The sequence below is a fragment of the Ranitomeya imitator genome, chromosome 1, assembly GCF_032444005.1.
Source record: "Ranitomeya imitator isolate aRanImi1 chromosome 1, aRanImi1.pri, whole genome shotgun sequence".
NCBI classification, from domain to species: Eukaryota; Metazoa; Chordata; class Amphibia; order Anura; family Dendrobatidae; genus Ranitomeya; species Ranitomeya imitator.
Genome location: NC_091282.1, coordinates 900,448,520 through 900,476,448, shown reverse-complemented (window position 1 = coordinate 900,476,448; position 27,929 = coordinate 900,448,520). Strand labels below are relative to the sequence as shown.

The window sequence follows — 27,929 nt, the reverse complement described above, 5'->3', positions numbered from 1 at the left end:
GGATCAGTATGACAAAGACAATGACCAAAATAAGGATAGCTGGTGGTCAGATACCTTTTCTTTTCTTAACCCGGCCAATTGGTTCAGAGGGATCGGTGGGTGGGTTACCGGGATTATGCAAAGCCAAATACATACAGTTATGGTTATTGTAATTATATATGTATTGTTCAAGGTTGTACTCAAGGGTATCTCGGTATGCACAAATAAATTTTGTGTAATGGATGCGAGAATATAAAGTTTTTTTTGTAATATCACAAAAAGAATGACTAAAATGATCGACAAGGTTTTGAATGGAATATGTCAAAGGGGGGATTGTGAAGAGCAGAACAAAAAAGATTACCTCAATGAACAAAAATAAAAAAAAAGAATTTGTGATAAATATTGACCTGTCCATTCAAGGACATTTTAGCTATAGTATGAAATCCTGTTTTTCCTGTCTGTGGAATTGCCTTTGTACTGTTTGTTGTGAAACTGCTGCCCACGAAACTGTTTTCTTTTCTTTTCTTTCTTTCCTGTTTTGTCTCTTTGTTTAAACATGCAAAACTTGTATAACCACTAAACCTGCTGAAACAACTATATAAAGAAGGGATAGCAGCTTGAAGGCAGGCGTGCTTCAGAGACTTCCCAGTGATACACTATACAAGACGTGTCTTGTGTATTATTTCTTGTGATTCTCCACTTCCAAAGGCTGCTCCGACTGAGTGTGATCCCGACAAATTCAAGCCTGTATCCTAACAATACAAGCGTGGAAAAGCCCTTTAAGGCTGGGGTCACACTTAACGTATGGAAAATCGATCCGAGTCTCCCAGCCGATAGTCGCGCGAGTGTTCTCCGTATGGTCATCCGTGTGTAATGCGTTTGCAATGCGATTTTCTCGCACCTATGTATCCGTATGACATCTGTATGACATGCGTATGGCTTTATATGTCTTACTGCCTTTCACCATTGAAATTAATGGCTCAATGGGCTGAAATGAGGAAAATGTGTGCGTATTTGTCGCAAGCTAGACAAATGGTCCGTGTGGTGTCTGAGTTTTTTTTGCACCCATTGGCGGGTCTCCAGTGATATATGTGTAAAAGTGCAGCCTGCTGTGATTTCACCACACGCTGAATACGCCTGAGAAAAAATACAGGCATGTGAGCTGCCCCATAGATTAACACTGGTCCGAGTGCTATGCGATGTTTTCTCGCCTAGCACCCGTCCGTATTCTACACTAGTGTGACCCTGGCCTAAGGTGATTTCTAGTTCCTTCCCCCAATAATTATACACATGAAGTGTTTTTGCAGCGTTTTTTTATGCAGCGTATTTAATGTATAAAATACACAGTATTTTAAATTAACCGCATAATCAAAGAGATTTCCGAAATCTCATGCACACACTGGTTTGTTATTTTGCACATATTTTGAGCCCTACAATGTTTTTACCAGGGTACAGTATATCAATTTTTCTGCGTTTTAGCAGCACTTTTCACTTATTTTAATAAATGGATGAAAAATGCAAGTTAAAATGGTGCAAAAGGCTAACGGGGAAAAGTGACATAAATGCTCATATTGTGCGGAGCTTTTTTCCTGCCAATGGTACAGAAGAAAAGAAACACGTGTGAAAGTGCAATGTCTGAACATACCATTATTGAGGGTGGGGTAAAAAAAATGAGGGGGGAACAGGCAGCCATACAATTACAGACTGTCAGTAGGGGAACAAATGAAATACTCCATTTCTATAACTTGATATTTTGAAATCATCCAAGACTACAGAATAGGAGGATAAAAGCACCTCCACCAAAAATGCCCCAATAATGTGTTCCGGATTTAGATGATAATACTACAATTTCATTCTGAAGACTATTCATGGAAAAGAATAAGAGGTCATCACGACCTTGTCCCCATTATTAACATGACTGAATGGTAATACAATCTTTTCAATACCCGGATCTGTAACACTATAGGTATAATGATAAGATAACTTCATCCCAAATTTTTATCCTTCTCTCTTTTTTCCCAAGGTCCCTGAAAAGGCATCTAGAATACACTAATAAAAAACTAATTTCTATTCACCACTAATAACGCCAATTCCATGTCGTGCTGAAATTACTTTGTAGATTATTTATACACAGTAAAAAAATAAGTAAAAAAATCCAGAGATTTATTCAAATGATATCATAAGCTGCTGTTCACAGTCCGGCCAGAGACAGAAATATGATCCTAGAGGCAGTTAAAGGTTATGCAGTTTGACATCTACATTGTTTTTGCACATTTCTGCTTGTAGGCAAAAGCCCGTGAAACAAAGCTGGCTGCGGACTGCAAATCACAGCTTTCCTGACATGTACAGTGAAACTGCTTACCTGTTCTTTTCTAATAGACTTTCTGCCAGTTAATAGACCACCATGACAAAGCTTACAATAGTCTTTAAAATGGAAAAAAAAACTCTTCAGATTTCCTTGATCCTTTAAATATCTCGATTATTTGTCACCCGCGACATAGCAAATTTCTGATTGTAGATTTAACCTCTTAGACCTTATGTACAAAGCACAGAAGCTACATGGGCTCTCAAAGGTTAAATGTACATGGAGTTGACTGCATACTACAAATCAATGAGATTCTCTGGAGCACCTACAATGCGACTTCATGTTCTGCATATATGGAGTGCTATAGGGCACAAAGCTTCCCGGGGACAATCTCCCATGCATCCAACATCTGATGGTGCATGACAGTTATTACTTTATTAAAATAGAAAGAAAAATCTTTCTGTGGTCCTGTAGGAAATTGGATACATAAAGAGACTGAGCAAAGATTCACTTCTATAGGTAATCTACTACTGCAAGGTACTAAATGCAGGCAGAAATGTATGGATCTATACTTTGACACTGATGGCCTATCCTTAGGGCCCCGCCAGGTGTTGCAGGTGTTGGCCAAGGCCGCAAATGCTCAGTTATGGAGCTGCACAGCACAACTCTGTCTATGGAACAGTGGTACTGTATATCCACCCCTACTGATTTGAATAAGTGTCAGATGTGCCGTACACTGAGAACAGCTGATTGGCGGGGGTGTCCGGTGTCACATCCCCACCAATCAGACATTGATGACCTCTCCTAAATATAGGCTACTAATGTTTAAAGTCATAAAGACCATCCCCTGTAGACTGTGAGCCCTCGCGGGCAGGGTCCTCTCTCCTCCTGTACTTGTGTGTGCCTTGTTTTACTCATGTTTATTGTACTTGTCTATATTTGCCCCATTCACATGTAAAGCGCCATGGAATAAATGGCGCTATAAAAATGAATAATAATAATAATAATAATAAAGATATCCAAAAACATATCAGAATAGATGTAGGGGTTATAAGTGTATGTAAACCAGTCTCCCCATCATTAATCAATTTTTAATTGGGTGAGTTACTGACATATACAACCTATAGAAGGATACAAAGTATCCATACACCACTCAAAGGGGTATATGATATTAAAATAAACACACTCCCTTTGAGAAAGCAGATCAGAGAAACGCGCGTCGGGGCATCGGTGGTACTATGTATGGTCGACTGATTGCACCATGGGTAAGCACTACACTGTATTCTTCACCATATGGATTGACTAAATTTTGTAGAATAGAAACATGTGTTTGCTTACATATGATTCTGGATTATACCAGCACTCTTGGTTTAGAGGGTCTATATAACCATACGCAGTCTGACCTCACTTCACTTTAACACTCTTCTCATACTTGATTAACCTCCTTCTTTGATCCTGCCAACATGTATCAGTCAAATACAGTTTGATTCATGTTTTTCATGTATTAATTTGTAATATAATGTTTAAAGTCCCAGACAACTCTTTTAAGCATAAAAATACATATGAAATGCAACTTGTATGAACATATTCTGAATGTGCACAGCATAAACCGAATATTTGCTATGGAGCTGGAAAGCTGTACAATTTGCGTGCACTTTGCTCTTGAGGTCTATGGCATTCTCTTAGCATATTAGTAACAGAGTGCACAATAATGCAGCGGCCGTGTGAAGACAACTGCCAAGAGGCTACCAAGGGATGTTTAATGCTTGTGAAAGCAATGTTACATGGTGTACAAGGTGCAGTAAAAAGCAAACAATAATAATTGGAGATTTATGAGGCCTTTTATAGTCTCTAAGCAATACAGTGGCAAAGATCTTCTTAAATTCTGAACCTTGATAAAATGTGAGAAGCACCTTTGAAGGAGCCATTTTAAAGTTGAATATCAGCTGTTTCCTAATATGATGTTCACTGCATTATCAGAATCACTCTCTTTACATGAAGGAGAGATCAGAATTTAAAGTGTAACTGTCCTTTTCATTTTTATTTCATAAATCAATAGTACACTTGAAAATAAGAAACTCTGTGATATATCTTATCTGAGAAATTTTTCTCTGCCAGGACTAATTATTCCAAAATTCGTAATTCACAGGTAATTAGTATTTAGTGAAGACAGAATTTTACATGACTGAGATAGGACATGACAGTTGTTACTGATAAGATTTTATATAGATGAGAGGAGGAGGAGCTAGATGTAGAGCTCCTCCCTTCTTCATATACTCTTATCAGTAGAAACTGCCATCTTCTACCTTCTATCTCTGATAAGCTATATTGCAAAGCTTCTTATTTTCATGTGAAGTATGGATTTATTAAATAAAATTTTAAACAAAGGTTACATGTGACGACACAGCATTTATTCTTAATTATGCCAGACGTATTATTCAGTGTGTCATGAGACATGAACCATTGTTCATATAAGCCTGCATGTTGACTCTTGCTGTATGTTGACTTTTCATATGTTGATTTGTTGAAGGCCTGCTGATTACCGATTGTATCAGCCCCTACAATTTATTCTTCTAAATAACATTGGAGGAAAAAGACGCAAGTTAATTGAACAGTGTTTCTTACCCCTTAATGACAGCCAATACACTTTTTAATTGTGTCAGTTAAGGGTACTTATTCCTCAGCACCTCTTTTGAATAACACTGAGAAATAAGTGTATATCGCACCTTAGCATCGGAAAATCTCCGGGGTCTTGGATACCAGGGGTATCTGAGACCCCAGAGAACATGATTCAGGTCAGTTTTTACCCTCCTCAGTCATGTGATCGCTGTTATTCATTGATTTTCAATTCATTCTCTCTCTCTTCTCTGATATGATCTAGCATACCAAAGGAGAGAGAAATGGGCTCCCCCGAGCTCCCCCTGTACCTCTGCCATCCTCGGACCCTCCTCCTCGGTATCCCGGCCCTCCGCATCACCTTCCTGGGAGAAAATGGTGGGTGCATGCACAGAGAGCCAGTCGATATCTGCCGGCCGGTACCCTGCAACAATAGGAGATTTTTCCTATTGGTTCATTTTGATCACTGTGATAGACCCTATTACAGTGAGCAAAATAAAAAAAATAGTAAATCAAACCCCCCTTTGTCATTCCCTTAGGTAGATAAAAATAATAAAACAATTATTTCTTTTTTTTTTACAGTCTTTTCATTTAGGATTAGTGTTGGGGCTAGGGTTGGGGCTGGAGCCGTGGTTAGGGTTTTGTTAGGGTTAGGGTTGTGTTAGGGTTAGGATTGGGGCTAGGGTTACAGTTGGGGCTGGGGTTAATGCTATGTTGGGGTTAGGGTTGGGGTTACGGTTATGTTGAGGCTACAGTTGTATTGGGGTTAAGGTTGTGTTGGGGTTAGAGTTGTGGTGCTTGGGTTAGGGTTGTGTTAGGGTTATGGTTGTGCTGGGGTTAGGCTTGTGTTGGGGTTAGGGTTGTGGTTAGGTTTAGGGGTGTGTTGGGGTTATATTTGGGGTTAGGGCTGTGTTAGGGTTGGAGCTAGAATTGGGGGGTTTCCACTGTTTAGGCACATCATGTGTCTCCAAATGCGACATGGTGCCTGCCACCAGATTCCAGACAATTTTGCGTTCAAAAAGGTAAACGGTGCTCCCTCTCTTCTGAGCCCTGCCAAGTGCCCAAACAATGGCTTTTCCCACAAATGGGGTATCGGCGTACTCAAGAGATATTGCACAACAAATTTTGTGGTCCATTTTCTCCTGATACCCTTGTGAAAATAAAAAAGTTTGGGTCTAAAGTAAATTTTCGATGAAAAAAGTTAAATGTTAATTTTTTCCTTCCACATTTATTTAGTTCTCGTGAAGCACCTGAAGGGTTAATAAACTTCTTGAATGTGGATTGGAGCACCTTGAGGGGTGCAGTTTTTAGAATGGTTTCACTTTTGGGTATTTTCTGTCATATTGACCCCCAAAGTCATTTCATTGTGAGGTGGTCCCTAAAACAATGGTGATACTCCCCTTGAGGAAGCGTAACAGCGAAATGCGCTTCGGGGCAATGATGGCTGTATGTGGGGTCCCGTCACCTCAATATGGGTTAGCTTTGTACTACCTTTATATTAAATATGGACTGATTAAGTTTTTTGTTGTTGCTTTCTTGCCTTCCAATATTATACTGGATGACATACATTTAGACGGACTTCTTATGTTTGTCACTATACTGTCCTAATAGTCTGTACTATGAGTTACAGTATCATGCCTTACATGCAAATTTTTACATGAATCATGGAAGTTCATTAGTATTCCTTGCTTTGTCTGATAAAGACTACCTTGCTACCTTTTTGTGAAAACCCCCTCCTGCCTTTATCTACTTGATTGTATCCCCTTTTGAATCCTCTTACATGTTCCACTTACTCTCTGGTTCATTTTTTTTTATATTTAATCCTTAATAAAAAAAATGTTTCCATTTTATACTCTTTTGAGTGATGTTTTTCTGGGACTTTATACCCTGACTTTGGTTGTATATGTTGTAGAACCCACCTGTTTTTAATCTTTATATGATGGGAAAACCCCTATAACTATGTTTATATGTCTTTTGGATATTTTTATGGTAATAACAGAGTCATTGTCTAATTCATGCTGCCTGTGCTTAGGGCAACAAGAATCGACTGACAGGTTCCCTTTACCCTCACAGTGTTGGTGGGCACCATCAGAACCCTCTTTCCTTAGTTTTCATGCTTTATGGGAAAGGTAAACAAGGTTGAAATAAGGTTTTGAGAAAACCATGTGATTGCCACCAAAACAATCACTTTCATATAAATAGAACTCATTTCCAGTTGCAGAAGTGGCTGTAACAAATGCACCCCATTCAGGTACGGACTGGGGCTGAAATTCAGTTCTGGCATTTGAAATCAAACAGGCCCATGCTGTTCCCGTCCCAAGCCTGCATGGAGGAAGGCTAGATTTACTATAAGACCAATATTTCTATTGATACCTGTGGCCTGCTGGAGTAAGTGATGGAGTCAGCAAATTTGTGGTCAGTCACAACTCTTAACACTATGGGTATCTTGATAACACTGATTCTGTTAACATTGTGACGCCCAAGAGACCGGGGTACCCAGCACCGGACCAATGGGGTCTGTCTCTTGAGGGGGGTGTCACGGGTGGCTTAACCCGGTGCTGTGGCCTCAGGCAATGCACAGTGTAAAGGGTATCGTGAGGGAACAGGCACTTACTTGATCAGCAGCAGGTTCTCCCAGCGGTGATGATCCCAATCCTGGATAGATGGCTATTGTCCAAATGAAAGACTGAGGCACTGAAACGTTTAACCAGTTTACTTTAACAAAAAAGGATTTACAACCAGTCCTGTCACCGGAGTCTGTATGGGAACTCTGAGTTACTTTGACCCTGCCGGGGTCTTCGCCTCTTATTGTACGCAATATCTGTGTGGCCCTGCTGCTGTATGTGAACTGGCTGCCGGCCCAATCTGTCCCCTCCGGGTCCTGGTTCGACGGGCAACCCGAGTCCTTTTATCGGCTTACCCCCTCCAGGAGTACCGCTGAACTCTGTGTCTGTTGCTGCGTCCGACCCTAGTGAAGCTGATATCACCTCACGTTTTTCCGGTTGCTGTATTATATGTAATGAATACAGCCACGGATCCGGTATCCGTCTTTGCGCCTGTTCTGGGTAGTGATTAATGCTACCCGGTTCTCACAATGTCCTTTTTCTCTATCCCTCTTCTCCTCAGGCCGGTGATTTAGGCCTGGTAACAGTCACAGGGCTGTTAGAGATTCAACTGTATGACCTCTCACTTTCAGCTCCTTAGCCCAACTGCCAGTTCTTCTCTCAGACCAGAATGGATCAAGGGGAGTCTCTGGAGCTCCCCCTTCTGGCCGGAGGTGGTAGTGCAGTCTTGCTATTTTAGTATTTGCATTTACTGTCAGTAACTATTTTTGTGGCAAATACCCCTAGGGGTGCCACATTCCCCCTTAGTTAAGAACAGTACTCCGGGACTGTGGGACAATAACATTTTGAAATAACAATTAATATGTACAGAGTCTTAAAAATGAAAAGTTACAAAAACCACTTGAGGAAACAAAAATATAGTTCTGTACAAAGTCACTTCAAATAGCGTCCATTAATACAGTTCTATCCTTGAAGGTATTAGGAAAGGCACTGTACTTAGTGTCCAGGAATTTAGTTCCATTTTTCCAACGGAGTTATCAATATAAAGTCTAAAGAAAGTTCAAAAAGAGCGAGGAGCAAAGTTCAAAAAGCAGTCTTTCCGTAGCTTTGATTTAGTGCCTCCGGGCTGATAAAAAGTTCAAGAATATGCAAGAAGTTCATACAGACAAGTCTCTGTAGGCACTGGGCTTAAACGTTGCAGACTGATAACAATGACTATACTACATTTTCTGTTTAACTATATACGGCACAACATATATACAATTCACATTATGAGCTTTATAGTTGGTAATCTGCATACCTGGCCGGTAATTGACCCTGGGTACTACGCTGTGATCTAAGTAATAGCGGTGTCTCTTCATGTGGTGTACTACTGTCTACTGCGGATGTAGTATCTGCCCGCTCTGCTAAAGATAATTCCACGACTATGGAGTTGGCAAGTCCACCGTGAATGGGATTACTCTGACCAGGAATCTGTTCTTCCTGGCCTGGAACCTCCTGTAGTACGGGGTCAGCCTCTTCCTGTCTTGGGACTTCTGGTATTGGGTTTGGTGTTGGCTAAAAGGCCACCATGGGAACCACTACTGCACCATGGTATGTTAGTAGGGTTTTGGGAAAGTCTCCTATACAGGTGTGATACACTTCCTCTTCTTTTTCCTTTACTGGTTGAACCTGTATGGGTTGAATAACTTCTGGTTCTGGCTGGACAACGTCTGGCTCTTTCAATGCTTCCGGACATAATTTAAGATTGTCTCTTGACACTAGTACAGATGTTAAGCCTCCGTTTTTGCTAATGAGACACATTTTAGGATTATCCACTCTTGTTGGTAAAACTGTGTAGGGTACGGCTTCCCACTGATTGTCCAGTTTATTGGTTCGACGATTTCTCTTGAGCACTTGGTCCCGCCATGAGTTGCGCAGGATCCTGATCCCGAGGTGCCTCTGCCAGCTGGAGACGTATAACGCTCTCCTTTAATTGGGCAAATGTCAATTCAGGGTTCTTAAAAACAAGCATGCTCACATGCCCCCGGTGAGAAGGGGTGTAGAGTCCCTCAATAAATTGATCTCTTAGCAGTTTATCCGCTCCGGTGTTAAAAATGGGTTCAGCCAGTGTAAGTGATTTAAGGGCTTCCTGCAGGTTTAAGGCAAAGTCTCTCACGCCCTCATTAACTTTTTGTTTGCAATTAAAGAATCGTACTTTAGCTTTGCTGCTGGCAGTGGTTTCAAATGTAGCTTTTAATCCAGCAAATATGCGTTCAACAGTGCCTTTTAGATCAGCTGCCCATGCTGTGACTTCTCGCTTAGCATGGCCACTTAACTGCATCATCAGGAGACTAACACGCTGAACTTCACCCACAGGGAACATGTCAAAATGGGCCAGCATCTTTTCTCTGAAATCGTCAAGGGTATTAGGCTCACCTTCATACATTGGAAGCCATGGGCCACCCGGGGTATATGGCATCAGCACCGGCATGATGGGCGCCACTCCTTGCACCACTGCGCTACCGGACTCTCTATCGACACTCTGTCTTTCAGCTGCATTAGCGTCGCCGGGTGCTGCGGCGTCTCCGTGCTGCGACATACTGTGCCCCCTTAGTTAATCCGGACCCTTCCGGTCCTCCGCTTCCGTCGGGATAGTGTAGATTCGTTCCGCTGTGCAGCAGGATCGATTTTCCCCTTGCTCTGATGTCAGAGCGCTCAGCTTGGTGCCGCCCACAATGACACGCCCCCTGCTGCTCCCACCCACCGCGCTCTGTAATGGCGGATTCTGAAGTTTTTCAGTTAGACTGGGGCTCAGGTGATGGCGTAGCTCAATTAACAGTCTCGTGCCTAACGGTTATGAAGTGATTACCTCAGGGGATGGCGGCCATCTTTACTCCATTATAACCAATGGGGAAAAGTCACTTTCAATAGTTTTCAATGGAGAATGGATTTTTCTTTAATAAAGTCAATTTTCAAGATTTTTCATCCAAGTTTTCACAGTTTTAGGCTCCAATCACGGCACACAATACCCGGTATACGGGCTGGCTAGATCCTGTTCGTGACGCCAATGTGACGCCCAAGAGACCGGGGTACCCAGCACCGGACCAATGGGGTCTGTCTCTTGAGGGGGGTGTCACGGGTGGCTTGACCCGGTGCTGTGGCCTCAAGGAATGCACAGTGTAAAGGGTATCGTGAGGGAACAGGCACTTACTTGATCAGCAGCAGGTTCTCCCAGCGGTGATGATCCCAATCCTGGATAGATGGCTATTGTCCAAATGAAAGACTGAGGCACTGAAACGTTTAACCAGTTTACTTTAACAAAAAAGGATTTACAACCAGTCCTGTCACCGGAGTCTGTATGGGAACTCTGAGTTACTTTGACCCTGCCGGGGTCTTCGCCTCTTATTGTACGCAATATCTGTGTGGCCCTGCTGCTGTATGTGAACTGGCTGCCGGCCCAATCTGTCCCCTCCGGGTCCTGGTTCGACGGGCAACCCGAGTCCTTTTATCGGCTTACCCCCTCCAGGAGTACCGCTGAACTCTGTGTCTGTTGCTGCGTCCGACCCTAGTGAAGCTGATATCACCTCACGTTTTTCCGGTTGCTGTATTATATGTAATGAATACAGCCACGGATCCGGTATCCGTCTTTGCGCCTGTTCTGGGTAGTGATTAATGCTACCCGGTTCTCACAATGTCCTTTTTCTCTATCCCTCTTCTCCTCAGGCCGGTGATTTAGGCCTGGTAACAGTCACAGGGCTGTTAGAGATTCAACTGTATGACCTCTCACTTTCAGCTCCTTAGCCCAACTGCCAGTTCTTCTCTCAGACCAGAATGGATCAAGGGGAGTCTCTGGAGCTCCCCCTTCTGGCCGGAGGTGGTAGTGCAGTCTTGCTATTTTAGTATTTGCATTTACTGTCAGTAACTATTTTTGTGGCAAATACCCCTAGGGGTGCCACATTCCCCCTTAGTTAAGAACAGTACTCCGGGACTGTGGGACAATAACATTTTGAAATAACAATTAATATGTACAGAGTCTTAAAAATGAAAAGTTACAAAAACCACTTGAGGAAACAAAAATATAGTTCTGTACAAAGTCACTTCAAATAGCGTCCATTAATACAGTTCTATCCTTGAAGGTATTAGGAAAGGCACTGTACTTAGTGTCCAGGAATTTAGTTCCATTTTTCCAACGGAGTTATCAATATAAAGTCTAAAGAAAGTTCAAAAAGAGCGAGGAGCAAAGTTCAAAAAGCAGTCTTTCCGTAGCTTTGATTTAGTGCCTCCGGGCTGATAAAAAGTTCAAGAATATGCAAGAAGTTCATACAGACAAGTCTCTGTAGGCACTGGGCTTAAACGTTGCAGACTGATAACAATGACTATACTACATTTTCTGTTTAACTATATACGGCACAACATATATACAATTCACATTATGAGCTTTATAGTTGGTAATCTGCATACCTGGCCGGTAATTGACCCTGGGTACTACGCTGTGATCTAAGTAATAGCGGTGTCTCTTCATGTGGTGTACTACTGTCTACTGCGGATGTAGTATCTGCCCGCTCTGCTAAAGATAATTCCACGACTATGGAGTTGGCAAGTCCACCGTGAATGGGATTACTCTGACCAGGAATCTGTTCTTCCTGGCCTGGAACCTCCTGTAGTACGGGGTCAGCCTCTTCCTGTCTTGGGACTTCTGGTATTGGGTTTGGTGTTGGCTAAAAGGCCACCATGGGAACCACTACTGCACCATGGTATGTTAGTAGGGTTTTGGGAAAGTCTCCTATACAGGTGTGATACACTTCCTCTTCTTTTTCCTTTACTGGTTGAACCTGTATGGGTTGAATAACTTCTGGTTCTGGCTGGACAACGTCTGGCTCTTTCAATGCTTCCGGACATAATTTAAGATTGTCTCTTGACACTAGTACAGATGTTAAGCCTCCGTTTTTGCTAATGAGACACATTTTAGGATTATCCACTCTTGTTGGTAAAACTGTGTAGGGTACGGCTTCCCACTGATTGTCCAGTTTATTGGTTCGACGATTTCTCTTGAGCACTTGGTCCTGCCATGAGTTGCGCAGGATCCTGATCCCGAGGTGCCTCTGCCAGCTGGAGACGTATAACGCTCTCCTTTAATTGGGCAAATGTCAATTCAGGGTTCTTAAAAACAAGCATGCTCACATGCCCCCGGTGAGAAGGGGTGTAGAGTCCCTCAATAAATTGATCTCTTAGCAGTTTATCCGCTCCGGTGTTAAAAATGGGTTCAGCCAGTGTAAGTGATTTAAGGGCTTCCTGCAGGTTTAAGGCAAAGTCTCTCACGCCCTCATTAACTTTTTGTTTGCAATTAAAGAATCGTACTTTAGCTTTGCTGCTGGCAGTGGTTTCAAATGTAGCTTTTAATCCAGCAAATATGCGTTCAACAGTGCCTTTTAGATCAGCTGCCCATGCTGTGACTTCTCGCTTAGCATGGCCACTTAACTGCATCATCAGGAGACTAACACGCTGAACTTCACCCACAGGGAACATGTCAAAATGGGCCAGCATCTTTTCTCTGAAATCGTCAAGGGTATTAGGCTCACCTTCATACATTGGAAGCCATGGGCCACCCGGGGTATATGGCATCAGCACCGGCATGATGGGCGCCACTCCTTGCACCACTGCGCTACCGGACTCTCTATCGACACTCTGTCTTTCAGCTGCATTAGCGTCGCCGGGTGCTGCGGCGTCTCCGTGCTGCGACATACTGTGCCCCCTTAGTTAATCCGGACCCTTCCGGTCCTCCGCTTCCGTCGGGATAGTGTAGATTCGTTCCGCTGTGCAGCAGGATCGATTTTCCCCTTGCTCTGATGTCAGAGCGCTCAGCTTGGTGCCGCCCACAATGACACGCCCCCTGCTGCTCCCACCCACCGCGCTCTGTAATGGCGGATTCTGAAGTCTTTCAGTTAGACTGGGGCTCAGGTGATGGCGTAGCTCAATTAACAGTCTCGTGCCTAACGGTTATGAAGTGATTACCTCAGGGGATGGCGGCCATCTTTACTCCATTATAACCAATGGGGAAAAGTCACTTTCAATAGTTTTCAATGGAGAATGGATTTTTCTTTAATAAAGTCAATTTTCAAGATTTTTCATCCAAGTTTTCACAGTTTTAGGCTCCAATCACGGCACACAATACCCGGTATACGGGCTGGCTAGATCCTGTTCGTGACGCCAATGTGACGCCCAAGAGACCGGGGTACCCAGCACCGGACCAATGGGGTCTGTCTCTTGAGGGGGGTGTCACGGGTGGCTTGACCCGGTGCTGTGGCCTCAAGGAATGCACAGTGTAAAGGGTATCGTGAGGGAACAGGCACTTACTTGATCAGCAGCAGGTTCTCCCAGCGGTGATGATCCCAATCCTGGATAGATGGCTATTGTCCAAATGAAAGACTGAGGCACTGAAACGTTTAACCAGTTTACTTTAACAAAAAAGGATTTACAACCAGTCCTGTCACCGGAGTCTGTATGGGAACTCTGAGTTACTTTGACCCTGCCAGGGTCTTCGCCTCTTATTGTACGCAATATCTGTGTGGCCCTGCTGCTGTATGTGAACTGGCTGCCGGCCCAATCTGTCCCCTCCGGGTCCTGGTTCGACGGGCAACCCGAGTCCTTTTATCGGCTTACCCCCTCCAGGAGTACCGCTGAACTCTGTGTCTGTTGCTGCGTCCGACCCTAGTGAAGCTGATATCACCTCACGTTTTTCCGGTTGCTGTATTATATGTAATGAATACAGCCACGGATCCGGTATCCGTCTTTGCGCCTGTTCTGGGTAGTGATTAATGCTACCCGGTTCTCACAATGTCCTTTTTCTCTATCCCTCTTCTCCTCAGGCCGGTGATTTAGGCCTGGTAACAGTCACAGGGCTGTTAGAGATTCAACTGTATGACCTCTCACTTTCAGCTCCTTAGCCCAACTGCCAGTTCTTCTCTCAGACCAGAATGGATCAAGGGGAGTCTCTGGAGCTCCCCCTTCTGGCCGGAGGTGGTAGTGCAGTCTTGCTATTTTAGTATTTGCATTTACTGTCAGTAACTATTTTTGTGGCAAATACCCCTAGGGGTGCCACAACAACATAGCAGACAAGGCAGCCCATGACCAGACAGGCCCTTCTGGCATTTGCCAGAATTGCCAGATGGCCAGTCCGGCCCTGACCCCATTTGATTTCAACATAAAAGTGGTTCACGGTTCTAAGGCTTAACATTAAAATTAGCACAGAGGAATACACACAATTGAGAAAAGCTGATATGTGACCCCATATTATTACAAGTTGTTCCTTGAATAACTTTGATTGTGTAGGAACTAGGTAATGACTGTAGAGTAGGACCTCAAAATGCTGACGTCTAACTACACGGACATCAAAGAAAAACGGAACTACACAATACATACTTTCGGGTGTACAAGCCTTCGCTGCAATCTATCCACTATGCAATTATTCCAATAACGTTAGAAAAAAATAATATCAAGCCTAAGCTTGAGAAAGGCTCCATAGGAGCCAAAACGTCGCCTGCCATGTGGGTCTGAAGTAAATCACAGATTTTTTCACTTGAAAATGAGTGCTGCCTTATTTTTTCTAACGTTAACTACACGGACAGAAACCTTTTTCTAGCTTTTAGGTCAGATTTTTGTGAGCATGTGAAGTAGGAAGCTACCCCCCCTTCTTTTCATGTGATGGAAGATGTAATCCCAGTGGATATTCTGATTTAATACTGGAGATACGAGGGATGCTGAGGTAAGAAGAGGTTTCTCACACTGCTGTCCACCCTGTCTACCCAATACTGGAGATAGCAGGAGTGCTGAGGTAAAAAGAGGTTACTCACCTTGCTGTACACTATAGCCCTGGTTCATCAAGACCTTCATTGTTCCAGCCCATCGTAATGAGAAGGCTTGCTGGAGTTGGACACTCCTGATTGATTAGAAGGCTGGAAGTTCTTAATGAATCAGGACTGTCAGGCAAGTGACGTACACTTACGTATATGCGCCAGTCCCCGCTGGAGTAAGATTAATGGCATAGTGAATGTCGCACTCATCATGAATTTGAGAAGTAGCGATCAACAAGCCTCAACTCCACTCACTTTATCAGAGCTAAGCGAGAATGACAAAAGTTGCAAACTTTTACAGCATCCTCAATTTGCACCAACATTTGGTAACTTTTCAAAACTTTTTATGCCAGAATATATAAAAGCTTTGATGAATCGGGCCCTTTGTCTTCCTGATTTAATAGTGGAGGCACAAAATACCAGGGATGTTGAGGTAAGAAGATGGTACTTACACTGCTGTCAACTCCTCTCTCTTATATTTAGTTCTGGAGATACCACGGATATCAAGGCAATAAGAGGCTGCTCACACTGGTGTCCATGCTGTCTGTCTGATATAATACTTGATATACCAGGAGTACTGAGGTGAGAAGAAGCTGTTCACACTTCTGTCCACCATCTTTCTGATCTAATACTGGATAAAGAGGGGATGCTGAGGTAAGAAGAGGCTGCTCACACTGTTGTCCACTGTCTTTCTGATGAAATATTGGATATTACAGGATGCTGTTTTCATGAAATTGTATTCATACATTAGGATGCCTTTATTGCTGTGTTTATTATATTTCAGATTAGTATATTACAATAGCTGTATTTGATTCATCTTTGGAAACTTTTTGGTCTTTTACAGTGTAAGTGCATAGAATTTATTTGCATATTGAGCAATTACATTGTGTCTGCATCCATCATTCTTATACAGCTCTGGCAAAAATTAAGAGACCACTGCAAAATGTTCAGTTTGTCCGATTTTTCTCTTTATAGATATATTTTTGAGTAAAATGTAAATTGTTCTTTTATTCTATAAACTTCTGACAACATGTCTCCGAATTTCCAGGGAATGATTTTTGTATTTTTTTTTCTGACAAAGAAAAATGGTAAAAATAAAAAAAAACAGTGCTTTCAGACCTCAAATAATGCAAAGAAAACAAGTTCATAATCATTTAGAAATAACAATACTAATGTTTTAACTCGGGAAGAGTTCAGAAATCAATATTTGGTGGAATAGCCATGATTTTTAATCACAGCTTTCATGCGTATTGGCATGCTTTCCACCAGTCTTTCACTCTGCTTCTGGTGCAAAAATGTAAGCAGTTCTTTGTTTGATGCCTTGTGACTATCCATCATCCTCATTCCAGAGGTTTTCAATGGGGTTCAGGTCTGGAGATTGGGCTGCCCATGAAAGGGTTTTGATGTGGTGGTCTCTTAATTTTTGCTATAGCTGTATATTAATTGGTCTTTGCATAATTTGGATTGAATTAGCGTATTATGGTTAATCACGTATTTCTGGTCTTTCATATTGTTATGTGATTGATTTTTCTAAGGGCTTCTTTTCGCGATTTTTAATGATTTGTCTATATTTAATAAATAAATTGCTTCTTTGATAATTTTGGTGCACATACAGTTTGTCTTATATGCCTCTTTGAGAGGTGTATGATCTTCCTACTACTGTCATGGGAAATATAACAGAACCCAATCTTTATGTAACAGGATTGTTAATGCCATTACCACCGTATCATTTTGTGTGCTACACAAGCAGTACGAGGCTTATTATGTAGCTTCATGGCATAGAAAGACACTGATCAATGCTGCATTGCTAGGAATTTTGCATAGATATTGGCATTATCGATCCTAGTACCCAAAACCTTCAGCTCTGTATTTATGAATATCAACTTCCAACTGTACTATACTTTTGTATTTTTAAGTTCAACCAATTCAAGGAGTAATTTACATCTAATCAGAAAAGATGTCTGCCTGTGCAATAGATACCTTAGTTAGTTCATACTATGTCCCCCTCTCCCTGAATGTGCCATCTGTCTCTTCGGGCAGCAATACAACTCATGTAAACCTAATAAGCAAAATCTCATAAATTATGACTTATGTCCACTTAAAGGGGCTGTGCAAAGTTTAGAAGTTCTCCTCTATCTACAGGATAGTGGTTAACTTCCTGATTGATGGGGTCCAATGACTGGACTCCCCCACGAATCCCAAGAATGGGGTTCTGAAGCACCCTGTCTGAATGAAAAACAGGCCAAGCATGCACACCTTTGCTCTATTCATTCTTAATAGGACCACCGGAAATAGCTCTTCAAGCCCTGTTCTAAAGATCAATTTGGAGTCACAGTGGATGAATCAAAAGTTATGTTATGAATGGCGATAACGTCCATTCTAGACACAACCTCTTAAATTTTTATGACACACTGAACCATCATAACTTTCAAGCTTGAAGAGTAATGTAGTATTTCAGAATGATCTCTACCATTATAGCCTTTTTTTGTAGACCTTTATAGGGACACTGTCACCTGAATTTGGAGGGAACAATCTTCAGCCATGGAGGCGGGGTTTTTGGGTTTTTGATTCACCCTTTCCTTACCCGCTGGCTGCATGCTGGCTGCAATATTGGATTGAAGTTCATTCCCTGTCCTCCATAGTACACGCCTGCGCAAAGCAATCTTGCCTTGTGCAAGCGCCAGATAGGCACGAAACGGCCGTCGTCAAGCTTCGCCGCACTCTTTGTATAGAACCCCCGGTCGTGAAGATGTACAACACTACGTTTGAATAAAGATACCTGCACAGGATGATCGGCGAGTGCGCTCCATTTTTTTCTTCGTTCTGAGATTATCACATGGACTTTTCTCCAGCGGAGCCTTGCACCCAGGATCAGATCTCTTGGCCCACAAGGCACAGGTGAGTGGTTCCCACTTTGTTCTTCCTGGCAGTGGTGCTGTCCGGCTGTTCCTTTTGTATTTGCAAAACATTATAATGTTCTGTTATAATTGTAAAAACACGGATTCACTGTGCAACAAATTTCAGAGAAATTCTTGTACCGGAGAAAATTTTATTGTATCTTATAGATTTTGATATGCTGAACACGAATATGTGCTCCAAAAGTCTGTATCACATAAGGTTTTTAACCCCTTCATGACCGGAGCTTTTTTCGATTTTTCTTTTTTGTTTTTTTGCTCCCCTTGTTCCCAGAGCCATAACTTTTTTTTATTCTTTCGTCAATATGGCCATGTGAGGGCTTATTTTTTGTGTGCCAAGCTGACATTTTTAATGATACCACTTTTGGGCAGATATGTTCTTTTGATTGCCCATATTGCATTTTAATGCAATGTGGCAGTGACCAAAAAAACGTTATTCTGGTGTTTTGATTGTTTTTATAGCTACGCCATTTAGTGATTATGTTAATCCTTTTTTTATTGATAGATCGGGTGATTCTGAACACGGAGATACCAAATATGTATAGGTTTGAATTTTTTTATTGTTTTATTTTGATTGGGGCGAAAGGGGGGTGATTTGAACTTTTATATCTTTTATATTTTGAAACACTTTTTTTTACTTTTAGCATGCTTCAATAGCCTCCATGGGAGGCTGGAAGCTGCCATAGTGCGATCGCTTCTGCTACATAGAAGTGATGCTCAGATCACCTCTATGCAGCAGAATTACAGGCTTGCTATGAGCGCCGACCACAGAGTGGAAAAGCCGGCAATTGAATTACTGGCTTTTCTGCTATCTAGCGCTGAATTAAATATAACTATATATATGTGTCTCAATGACATATATATATATATATATATATATATATATATATACAGACTGTATAGATGTTTTTAAGAATATTTGGGCCGATGGATCCATGATATGTCCATTTTGCAAGCCTGCGAGAAAAAAATCGCCGCACGGAAGCCATACGGATGCCATACAGATGCCATAGGGATAACACACGGATAAATTTGTGCGTAAAAATCGCATCCTCGCATTGAATACGGAACAGTGTTTTGGGACAATTACTGCGTATTACGGCCGTAAAAAACGGACCGTATTTACTTACACCTAGTGTGATGCCGGCCTAAGGGGTTAAGAAACAACAGTTTATAGTCTAAATTATGACGTCCGAGACACTACATACATGTGCATCGATGTCAGCAGCAAAAGCAATTGTTCAAAAGTGTTTTGCAGACAACTTTCGTTCACTGTGTTAGGCCAGTCTCACACGTCCAGATAGTTCCGGTACCGGAAAAATTGGTACCGGAATTATCTGTATTCGTGTGCCGGTGTGTTTCTGTGGCACATCAGTGTGGCACACGAGCGGCACACGTGTGCCGCCCGTGTGCCCACTGGGTACCACACGCACCGTGCCGGAGACAGCGCTAAAGTTTAGCGCTGTCCCCTGCATCGTGCTGAAGCCCCATTCATATTTTCCCTGCAGCAGTGTTTGCTGTAGAGAAGATATGAATAATAGTGTGTAAAATCAAGATCCAGGTCCCCCCCCGCTCCCACCCCCTGTGCGCCCCCCCCCACTGTGATTAAAATACTCACCCAGCTCCCGACTCCCTCGCTGCTTCCTGTCCTGGCCGTACCTTGTACTGTATGAGCGGTCACGTGGGGCCGCTCATTTACAGTAATGAATATTCGGCTCCACCCCTATGGGTCCGTGTAATTCGTGTGCTCCCACGAACACTGATATGTCTCCGTGTTTGGCACACGGAGACACGGTCCGCAAAAAATCAATGACATCTGCACAGATGCATTGATTTTAATGTGTCTATGTGTGTCAGTGGCTCCGGTACGTGAGGAAACTGTCACCTCACGTACCGGAGACACTGACGTGTGAAACCGGCCTTACAAAGGTTTTGTCCCTCGGACAATTTTGAGTGTTCCTGATATAATTTTTCATGCTGATTTCAGAAATGACTTCAGATTATTCCTATCATGTAATGTTTTTGAGAAATGATACGAAACATTATAATATTCTGTTATAATTCTAAAAACACAGATTATAAACGAAAGTCAGAAAACCTATTCCAAAACTGGAGGAGGTATTCAGTTTAAATGAAAAAAAATCCAGTATTCTTTAAATCAAGAATACAACTCTACCTGTAAATAAAACATCAAAAATTCACTTTGTGAAAGCACAAGGTCTTCGTGGCACCATGCCTGTTTTCGGCAGCCTAGAGCACTCCACGTACTAGGCTTTGCTGAATTCTACCTCTATATGCTGGCAAAGTCAACGGGAAAGTCTTAGACTATGTTCACATGTTGCGCTTTTGCAGAGTTTTTATATGGAAAGTTAACCATCGTTTAAGCTGCTTACAAAAAGAAAGGTTTTGCTACGTTTTTTGCGGCATTTTTTTACTTTTTTTGTCAAGGTACATTTGTGTCTTGTGCATGCTGATAATTTTAGTGCATAAAAAAATCTGATTCAACTTCATAAGATTTTGGCACCAAAAACATAGCTGTGTTTTTTGCACTACCCGTTGCTTTCAATGGGTGAAAAACCTTGCAAAAACTCTGAGAAAACACTGAAAGAAGTGACATGTTGCATTTTGCAAAAACGCAGCTCTTTGACAAAACAGTCAGGAAAAAAAATATATGTGTGCAAGAGATTTCTATAATCTCACAGACTTTGCTGGTACTGTGAAATGCAGCTGAAAATTTGCATTAAAAAGTATATAAAAAAAAACTGCAAAAAAAAGCAACATTTGAACCGATCCTTAGACTACTGCTTGCTCCAATGGATAATGAGGGCAACCAATAATATGTAGATAAAGGGAACCTGTCACCTGAATTTGGCGGGACTGGTTTTGGGTCATATGGGCGGAGTTTTCGGGTGTTTGATTCACCCTTTCCTTACCCACTGGCTGCATGCTGGCTGTAATATTGGATTGAAGTTCATTCTATGTCCTCCGTAGTACACGCTTGCACAAGGCAAGATTGCTTTGCGCAGGCGTGTACTATGAAGGACAGAGAATGAACTTCAATCCAATATTGCAGCCAGCATGCAGCCAGCGGGTTAGGAAAGGGTGAATCAAACACTCGAAAACTCCGCCCATATGACCCAAAACCAGTCCCGCCAAATTCAGGTGACAGAGTCCCTTTAAAGTGTCATACAGCTGTGGCAAAAATTAAGAGACCGCTCCAGACCTGAACCCCATTGAAAACCTCTGGAATGTAATCAAGAGGATGATGGATAGTCACAAGCCATCAAACAAAGAAGAACTGATTACATTTTTGCACCAGGAGCAGTGTGAAAGACTGGTGGAAAGCAAGCCAAGACGCATGAAATCTGTGATTAAAAATCATGGTTATTCCACAAAATATTGATTTCTGAACTCTTCCTGAGTTAAAACATTAGTGTTGTTGTTTGTAATGATTATGAACTTGTTTTCTTTGCATTATTTGAGGTCTGAAAGCACTGTTTCTTTTAATTTTGACCATTTCTCCTTTTCAGAAAAAAATACAAAATTTATTTCTTGGAAATTTGGAGACATGTTGTCAGAAGTTTATAGAATAAAAGAACAACTTACATTTTACTCAAAAATATACCTGTGAAGAGAAAAATCAGACAAACTGAACAATTTGCAGTGGCCTCTTAATTTTTGCCAGAGCTGTATGTCATAAAAACTGGTGATGTAATTGTACTAGCGTAGCTACAGGCATAAAATAGCAAGGCACACTTTCCTACCATTATTTTATGATCACCATCACCTGGAGATTTGCCTTAAAGTCTGTGGCTCTCATGGACATTAGATTGCATGTCAACTAGAGTTGACCAAATTTCTTCAGGTCCCCACTTATTCGGCAAGCTATAGTGCTTGCCAAATAAGCTGCAGAGGGAATCTGGATACATGGAGCGCGCCGGCTGATCGGCGCCGCAGCTGCATGTGTCGTGGCTGTGTGACAGTCCCAGCACATGCATGAAGAGCCCAACAAACAGACTCTGCATGCAAGTGCTGTGACAGTGACACAGCCGTGACACATGCAGCTGCAGCGCCGGACAGCTGATCAGCCGGTGCGCTCCATGAATCCCACTTCCCTCTGCAGCTTATTCGGCAAGCGCTATAGCATGCCGAATGAGCGGGGACCGAAGAAATTCGCTCAACTCTAATGATAACACCTCTAATTAGCAGAATATTTGTAATAAATATTTGACACCTTTGATAATCAATTAGAACATTTATTATCAATCGCAGAAACAATTGTCTATATTGCCCTTTTTTTAGGAACTACCAATATTTCCCAATACTTTACAACAAAGCAGAACATCTCTAATGTAACCGTACACACATGCTACTAAAAGGAACATCAACCATTTTATAAATAAACACAGGAACATGTGTTATAGGGACCCAATTTCTGAAATATAAGAACATCATGTAGGGTGCTGTCTACTCAAATTCTTCATAGATGCAAGCGCTCATACGGTAGCAGCTGCAAACTTAGCTTATGGTATCCTTTACATTACAAGCATGCAGACTGTTTCTTTTAGGAAAAGCTAATCCTATAGGACAGGCAAAAAAACCTACTGTACAAAGCAAGAACTGAGGCGGTGGGCATGATGTGTACCCAGTGACTCCAGACCATTGTAGACCTTTTACTAACCCAATGGGGGAACAGAGTTCCCATTCACCCAGACACATTCCACAAGACAGCTGCTCCTTTCTAGGGTGGAAGAATAACTTTCAGTGTCAATAATTAAAGAAGTCATTTCGAGGAACAGAAGACGTAGCACTTACCCTTTCCAACAATGGATCAAATCAAGAGCAGCGAATGATGTCTATAATAAGTAAATCCAATGTAATGTTGTAGCAATCCACAAGGCAAGGGTGCATTCAGATAAGTATGTCTTGTCAGTGAGATGAAGTTCTTCACATCGAGCTGTGGTAAATGCAGTGTGGCCATGCAGAGAGATCCCCCGGATAACGATGCAGACCCCACTAGTGGCTCGGATTTGTGCCAGGCACTTAGGCTCTATGTAGTGTCTGTGGCAGGGCACTGTCCCTGAACTTGCCAGGACTGATTGTGTGTGAATGTGTCACTACACTGCACAGTGCAAGAGGCTGGGATAAGGAAGCAGGACAGCCCTCCCCGGATTCAGATTTCACAGGCAACTGGCAGCCAGTGCAATACTACTGAGATGATACAGAACTCATTATTACTAGCTGAAAGGACGAACAGTAAAGAAAGAGGAAGGATGGAAAAATGTACTATCAGTTACATCAGCATATGTTTCTTCCTATTTCTATATATGTAACTCCTCTCCGTATAGAGTAAAAGAAGACACGATAAACAAAGATTTCTCTATATGTATCTGCAACCGGGTCTGCGCGAAAGGGGGGCCCACCAATACCAGCGCCTATTTTAGCTGGACGCACATTAAGACAAAGTGTATTACGGCTCAGGGACCCGACGTCACCCTGCACTGCAAGCAGCCAGACAAACAGAGGTTAGCAGCTGACGTTCGCATGAGTAGCGTCATGCGCCGCCCATGGCTGGCACGCCGAAGTCTTCTGCAGGGTTCAGAAGATGAAGACGCACATCGTGGGAGCAGAGGAAGGTAGGGAGAAATGTTTATTTTTTTATGTGTTAGAAAAGAGCAGCAAAATGAACATCATACCAGGATAGGGGACATTATACAAGGAAGGGGCCAAGGATTGGGGGGATTATACCAGGATGAGGGTCATTATACCAGGAAGCGGTCAGGGATTGGGGTCTTTATACCAGGACAGGGGACATTTTTGTAGGATGGGGTATATTATACCAGGAAGAGGCCCATGATGGGAGACATTATACCAGGATGGGGTACATTGTTACTGGAAGGGGCCAGGATGGTGGGCATTATTGCAGTAAGGGGCCCAGGATAGATGACATTATGCTGGGAAGAAGACCAGAATGGGTGGGATTATTACTGAAAGGGGCTCAGGATTGGGGACATAATACCAAGAAAGGGCACAGGATGGGGGTCATTATAGCAGGAAGAGGCACAGAAAAGGGGATAATATAACAGGAAGGGACACAGGATGGGAGACATTGTACCAGGAAGGGGCCCATGATAACAGACATTATTATTTGATGGTGGCCAGCACAGAGGACATTATTACAGCAAGAGGCCAGGACAGGCACATTATTACATAAAGAGGCCAGGGTGGGAAGATCCCTGTCTGTGCAGAGTGGCCTCTGGCAGCCAATGGCTTGAGGGAAATGGCTGCCAAAAAAGCAATGGACTCTTCTCTACTTCTTTATCAATATCGGGCCTGCAGCATGCACTCTGCCTCATCACCAACAACGGGCCCGCAGCATCCGATCTACCTCCATCGCTGGGGCACTCATTTCCCCCACCCAGGGCCCACAGCAGTGTCTTACTTCTTTGAGGAAGGAACCATGCTTCCTGTGACCCCATTCCACCGCTAATGCCCCACAGGTAACATACCTTAAATTTGGACTATAAGACGGACCACCATTTTATAAAAAAAATGTTTTCCTATTTTACTTCCCAAAATTTAGGTTGCCTTTTATGGTCCGGTGATTCTTATAGTCTGAAAAATACGGTAATTACATTGAGCACCTATACAACTGCAAAGGTCCATACACCTGACCAACATAGAAGTGGAGTCCCAGGTCCAAATTTTGCACCTTGGACCATGGAACTCTACTTAAGCCACTGAGTGTATGCATAAACGTGTGGACATACATGCACATAACTCAGCTAGAAGAGTTAAGTTTACAAGTCTGTAGCCTCTGCATAATTCCACATTCAGATGATCAGTATTTAGTCAGGATTTTACCTCAGTATTTGTAAGCCAAAATATGGAGTGGAACAGTCAGAGGAAAAGTATAATAGAAATACGTCACCACTTCTGTATTTATCACCCACTCCTGGTTTTGGCTTACAAATACTGAGGTAAAATACTGACCAAATACTGGTCATCTCACATCACCATATTGTTTCTCAGGTGTATTCTACGTGCAGGTAAAATCGCAGCATGCTGCGATTGTCACTGAGACTTGGCCGAGACTTGCCAATGCAAGCCTATGGGTGTGAGAAAAAAAATCAGACCCCACTCCGACCATCTGTGTGACTTCCTCATTTCAGCCCATTGAGCCATTAAATTCAATGAGGAAAATCAGTGAGAAATGTAAAGTCATATGCATGTCATACGGATGCCATACGGATACATTGGTACGAGAAAATCGCATCATCGCATTGCAAACGGACTACACACGGATGACCATACGGAGAACACTCGTGCGACTCTCAGCTGAGAGACTTGTACCGATTTTTCATACGTTAAGTGTGACTCGGGCCTAAGTCACATACTAGGAGCACTTGCCCGTGCATACTATAAGCTGCAGTTAGCTTTGGTCTTAGCACGTTCATTTTCTGACAAATTGTATATAATGCATAATGTTAGTATGAGGTCTTCCTTTCTTGATTACTTTTGCTGTATGGAACACTACAATCCTTGATGGGAAATTATTATTTAGTTCTCAGTTTTCATACCAGAGTTTTCATCAGTGTATTGATTGATTGCTTTTACTTACTGAATTTACCCTCCTTTGCACAAGCACTTTATAATTATTAAACTAAACAACTTTGCATTCATTGGTGTGGTCATTCATATTAGTATGCAATCAGTTTTTTTGCCTCTATTTCCATGATGCACTTTATCTTTTTTTTGTGAAATTATTAATTATAATCTCAATTATAGATGTATAATGGGGTCCCTAGCTTGATGCGTCCCTCGCATTAGAGGCATCTGTTTTATGCTTTATATTTGTGTGTAGCTTTTTGTATTAATAAAGATTAACTGATTTTTCCTTAATTGTTGGTCATTGTGCTTTTTTCTAGCCACCTTTCCTTTTCCTATCTGGAGAGACATGGTAACTCAGACTGGTTTACTAATAGCAGCAATGCAGCAAAGAAGTAAATGCAGCAAAACTAAAGAAATGAACTGGAGCATAAGTTGGTATATGTGCAATGTTTAGGATCACGTTCACACTGTGTTCATTTCACGGACAAGACCCAAGAAAAACAAAACAAAATGAGCATATACTCTGTAGTAAGTAAATAAGGAAATAGTAAGGCTAAGTTCACACTGGGCATTTTTGTTGCGTTTTCTTTATGCAGCAAAACCTGAGTGCTTGGCAGGAAAGAAGCTGTGGCAAAAATGCAGGTTTTGCTGCATTTTTTTGTGGCATTTTCGGTGCAGTTTTGGTGCGATTTTTTTCGTGCGTTTTTTTCCATTCAATTTAATGGTTGAAAGAAGTGACATGCTATATGTAAAAAAAAACAAGCAATGCACAAAATGCAGATGACAAAAAAAACAATGTGTGTGCATAAGGCTTCTGAAATATCATGTTTTTGAGGTAAAATACATCTGGAAATTAGCATTAGAAAATGCATAAAAAATGAAGCAAAATTCCCCAGTGTGAACTTAGCCTTATAGTTTAGGTGCATAGCGTGATTAGCTGTTAGCAATGAACAAGGCTTTTTCCAACATGATGTAGACATGTCACAATGTAAAAGTGATAATTAAGTGGCTTTGTGAACACCACATTACAATTTTGTGTCCATGGCCAGGAAACACTACAGATCTCAATTCCATTTAGAAGATGTGGTGGTTGACCCTCAGTGAGTGTTCAAACAAAAACACAGAAAATGTTATTAACTCCAGTCACTAATAAGGAAAGAATGAGTTGCCATCAGTCAGAACTTCGCCCAGAAGATGATATCTAGCTGACAGCGAGAATTTCAGAAGTCTTGAAAAATAAGTGATAACACTATAAATATTGAGTCCTTGCATAAACTTGATGTATTTAGCAATAAAAGTTTCAAAACTTATGAAATTCTAATAACTGTACTCAGTAACCATAGAAAAGTATGACTAAAAGATCTAAAAACACTAAAGCAGCAAACTTTATGAAAAAACTAAATTTGTGTTATTCTCAAAACATTTGGTCATGACTGTGCATTAAACCAAATGAGAGATAAGGATTTAATGCTACTCTGTCACATAAGGTACATAATAAAATATACTGAGCATTTAAAAAGATTTGCTTATTAATTCAATTGGGCATAGCCATCTTCTATGATTCCTTTGGATACATCCCACTGCACATTTGACCCCTTTGGTTACATCAATTAACATACCCAATGGAATTTAGTATATACTGTATAAGGCCAGTCTCACACGTCCAGATAATTCCGGTACCGGAGAAATCGGTACCGAAGTAATCTGTGTCCGTGTTCAGGTGGCACATCAGTGTGGCACACGTGAGTCAGCCGTGTGCCGCCCGTGTGCCACCTGAGGACCACACGGACCATGCAGAAGGGACAGCGCTACAGTAAGCGCTCTCCCCTGCATGTGGTGCTGAAGGCAGCATTCATCTCTTCTCCCCTGCAGGAGAGAAGAGATGAGAAATCAAGTTAGTTTTTTTATGTTAAAAATAAAGTTTGGGGATCCTCCTGCCTTCCACCCCCCGTGCGCCCGCCCGCTTGCAGAGAAATACTCACCCAGCTCCCGCAGTGTCTCCTCTCAGCGATGGCAGCTTGTCCTGCGTGAGCGGTCACGTGGTACCACTCATTACAGTGATGAATATGCGGCTCCACCCCTATGGGAGGTGGAGCCGCATATTTAT

General features: G+C 42.2%; 1 protein-coding gene across 1 annotated transcript in view; it reads right to left on the bottom strand.

Moving 5' to 3' along the window:
• Positions 1-23,332, bottom strand: part of ARHGAP24 (Rho GTPase activating protein 24) — an 896,906-nt gene extending 873,574 nt beyond the window's left edge. The window contains exon 1 of the mRNA XM_069743298.1: positions 23,027-23,332. The gene's annotated coding sequence lies outside the window, so the exon portion shown is untranslated. The remainder of the gene's footprint in view (positions 1-23,026) is intronic.
• Between the last annotated feature and the right edge of the window lie 4,597 nt (positions 23,333-27,929).